The sequence below is a fragment of the Oreochromis niloticus genome, linkage group LG2 (assembly GCF_001858045.2).
Source record: "Oreochromis niloticus isolate F11D_XX linkage group LG2, O_niloticus_UMD_NMBU, whole genome shotgun sequence".
Lineage (NCBI taxonomy): Eukaryota > Metazoa > Chordata > Actinopteri > Cichliformes > Cichlidae > Oreochromis > Oreochromis niloticus.
In genome coordinates, this window is record NC_031966.2 from 28417781 (window position 1) to 28421904 (window position 4124).

Here is a 4124-nt window from a genome sequence, read left to right on the forward strand (position 1 = left end):
TATCTACTGCAATCCAACATCTTCAATCCAAATCAGCACAAAAGTGATAAAAAGAAAGATTCTCTTTCTGTCCTTGATGATTGTTGCAGCCAACAGCGTAGCACAATATAGGCACTGTGAAAAGCAGCAATGTGTTTTATCTATACAATGTGTAAGTACAGTATTAAAGGGTTTGTCAATACGTTATGTTACAGCCTACATCGCAGATTACTCTTGAGCAATGTGAACATGATGTCACATGGGAAACATGAATATAAAATGTGGATGTAGCCCCCCCCACCAACCGCCCTGTTTTAAGCTTCAGTGTTAGTGTTACTGGCCCCCACCACGCTGTTTTCTTGGAAAGAGAAGCGACCATATTTAGACAAGAGGATGGAGTACTATGTTATGAACTAACTGTTTAGCAGAATGTAGACTTAATAGTTGTATCACACAGACAAAGATACATTGTAATTACTGCTAAGTAACTAAATAAAATACTCGAATTCTGCTCATCAGAACTAGAAACTGCTTGCATTGTCTGTATCAGACAGATAACTGCATTTAGTATGCTTAAGACGCACTGATCGAGAAATCCAGCTCCATGACTCCAATATCACAATCACCTTTGTACAGTTGCTATAAAGAGATAAGTGAGCTACAGAGAAAAAAAACATACTACTGTTTTAACAAGGGAATATACGGGGACTTTAAAGCCAACCTCAACTGGCCACCTGAGACACCTATTTTATTTATCCTAGAGCTTGATGCTTGGTCTTAGCATGCATTTAGCCCCAATACAGACTCTTAAACACATGATATTTATTGTCCCTGGAGAGGTAAATTGATTTAGCACCCTGTTGTATATGCTACAAAGGAATGACCTAGCCAAGCCCATCCCTTCCATAATGGATAATGTGCTAGATAGCAACACAAACACATCGAAAACACACCAGAATCCACCTCCCCACCCCCCTCTCACAGTGGACTCAATACTTAAGGAAATAAAAAGTGGCTCAGGACATCTGCAGGGCATCAGTAAACCAGGAGAGTGGAAACACAGAGTGGAACCATGGCTCTTTTGTTTTCTTGCTTTGGGCAAGGCTTGTTTTCCCTCGCACTCACTCGCTCACTCATTCCCCCACACATGCTTGACTACAAGTCTACAATAAAGTGTCCACGATGAAAAATATGAGAGAATTCTGCTCGACAGTGAATTTTCCCTTTATTTTGACAACCATTGTGGGGCTATAAGCTCATCCGGGGGTGAGTGGCGTGCCTGCAAAGCAAAAATGATGGTTGTCAAAGTAAAAAAAAGCGTAAGAAGGTGCTGCTGAAAGGAGGCAGGGTGCCCAATATGCCTGGCATACCAAGGTCAGGAGCAATGACCTCTGGCATGAAGTGCTGTGAGGAATGGCAATGTCAGTCAAAAACCTCCCTCGTCTTCCTGGTCCTGTCAATTTGCTGATGATAATTAATCTCTCTCTGGTTAAATATAAAGATTGTAAATCACAGCGTGGTCCTGCACCGTAGGGGGGCCTTCATCTGTCAGCTACAGACCTTGGCTAATGGCCCTTTGTAAGCAGAGCACTGACTGAGGCAGCACACCAACCACCTACGGCTCTCGTCATCATCTGTTTCTCATGGAGACATCCTGTCTTCAACCTCCAGAATGTGATCACCGAGCTGCAGGCTTCACTATACTCAAAAATACGCTTTACTTTGCACTCACAACTGCTTGGTATCACCTGAGGGATGAAACTAAATTAACAAAGGGTTTTTAAACGTTAAAGATCAGTTATTGCAGAGGACAAATGTTCGAGTTGCTATTTTGTGTGGCCCTGCTGTTGTTTAACATAGTTTGGGACTATAGGTGGTTAGAAATTTGCCATTTTACCAGCCATTTGACAAAGAGGAGTATATATAAATAGCATTAATGATAACGCTATTTATAACTGAATGCATAATGGCTGTAGTACAAGAACAATGAATGGGGTTTCTAACAGGTATAACACCTATAAATTAGTATGCTTCTCAGTCATTTAGAAAGCTATTGCATTCTCATGTTCTAATCATGTATCAGTAATGCTGTTGGTAATATTGCAAAAGTTGTTAATAAGTCTAATGCCTGGACAGTCACAACAAAGTTGCAAAGTAGGTCCTCTCTAAAGAATAACCTACTTAATGCTTTACTTAATGAGCATCATGATTTATTAACCACAGCTAGCAACTAGAAACTGACACCATACACTCTGGACCAGGGGTATACAATTAAAATGTATGGAGGACCAGTTAGATTGAATTTGCTCTGAATAAATTGACTGGCTGAATAGCATCACATGGCATTAGTTACCATGCACGCCATTAGTCTGTGTATGCACACTGGCTATCATAAAAAACAAAGAAATTCAAACAACCTCACCGTAGCCTTAACCTTATGAGACAAGTTGCACTGAGCATAATGGAAATGGTCCGTCAAAATCTAGTAATGGTTCTGGGTCCATAAAAAAACGTCATCTGGGTCTGGATCAGTCAAAATATTGGTTACCTAGGATCTAGAACAGGAATGTCAAACTCATTGGGCCGGATTAGAGTCTTTGCCGGGCCAATTCTGGCCCCTGGGCCTTATGTTTGACACCTTGATCTCGAATACACACTCAATCACAGGAAAAGAACTGAACTTACAAATCAGCTTAGTAGTATGATTTTTCTCTCTTTCTCTTTTTTAGTAACCCCCTGCTGGCAATTAGAAAGAATGCGGATATAAGCTATGTCCATCTTTTACATACAGGATATGTATCCAGCTTATTGCACACATGAAACTTTAATAAAGGAATTAGCTTAAACTTACAAAGCATTTATGAAGTCATTTAAAAAATATTGTCAGTACTTGATAGGGAGTGGTTTGAAGTTGTTCTAGTTAATAAGTGTGCAATTTCTCTTAACAGTTTTAAAACTTTAATTAATATAATCACGGCAAGACAATAACACACCCAAGTTCATTCCCTCAGGCTTCCCATCAGATTTCAATGATATCTTATTTTCAATAACATCTTGTGTAATTGAATATTACAAAAACTAAGGTAAACTAACCTGACAGTCTCTAGCTTAATACTGAAGCGTTTCCTCGCCTACATATAGACCAAAGTTGTCTATTCCGCCTCTCTCTTAACCTTTGAGTAAAGAAAGCAGATGCTCAGGCGCTACGCAGCGTAGTGATCGCACACTGAAATCTGCAAAGTTAACGATATAAATCTAGTATAACCTGCTGTGGCATTAAAATACAAAATCTCAAGCTGTTACACAGGCTGCTCATGGTCAGCATTGATCGATCGTGAGTAAAAAATGTCTTCAATGAGCAGAGTAAAGTGTGTGTCTGTGTGTGTCCTTCACGTTCTCACATCTAAGAATATGTACTCTCAATGTAAATTCTTTCATAAATGTCCTTGCTGTTCGGTGTATTCTTGTTGTCGTCAGATTCAACAACAGTGAGCATATACTTGAGTATTTAATCACTCATATTGAACTCTGTGAGCCACTTCATGTGGATCAGTACATCACTTTACTGTAGCATACTGCACAGCACCTCTTCTTTTAAAAACTTCCCTTACATCCCTTTGGACTCAAGCTTATATCAACTATAATAAAGATGTTTGTTTGTGTGCTTGTAGGGGGTAAACTCTGGCATAGTCTTTGAACGAGCTGTTAGCAGTGTGCACTGTTGTGCTTGTTAAATGCTTTGTTGGAGGTTTGACACTCAGCTTCTCAGGATGCACTCAGCGCCTCCGACGCTATCCTTAAGTCGTGAAGCTGTTTCATGCTGGGCCCCCATGGGTGAGGGAGGTATGACAGGATAGCACAAGAGGCAAACAAAAATGTGGGCACACACAGAGTCACCTTTAAAGTGTACGAGAGCTCCCTGATGCCAGCGCTGCCATGCTGCATGACTAATGCAACCCGCGAGTCACTGTTTCTCCTCGCAGAGTCCCCAAGAGCTGAATTAATTGGCTGTCATCATGCTAGCTAGCTCTCACTCTCTCTTTCTCTCTCTGTCACACACACAAACATGCATGGAATGATCAAGATATAAATAAACTGAGTCTACATGGCATTTAGGTGAAAGGCAACCATAAACATTTATGCTA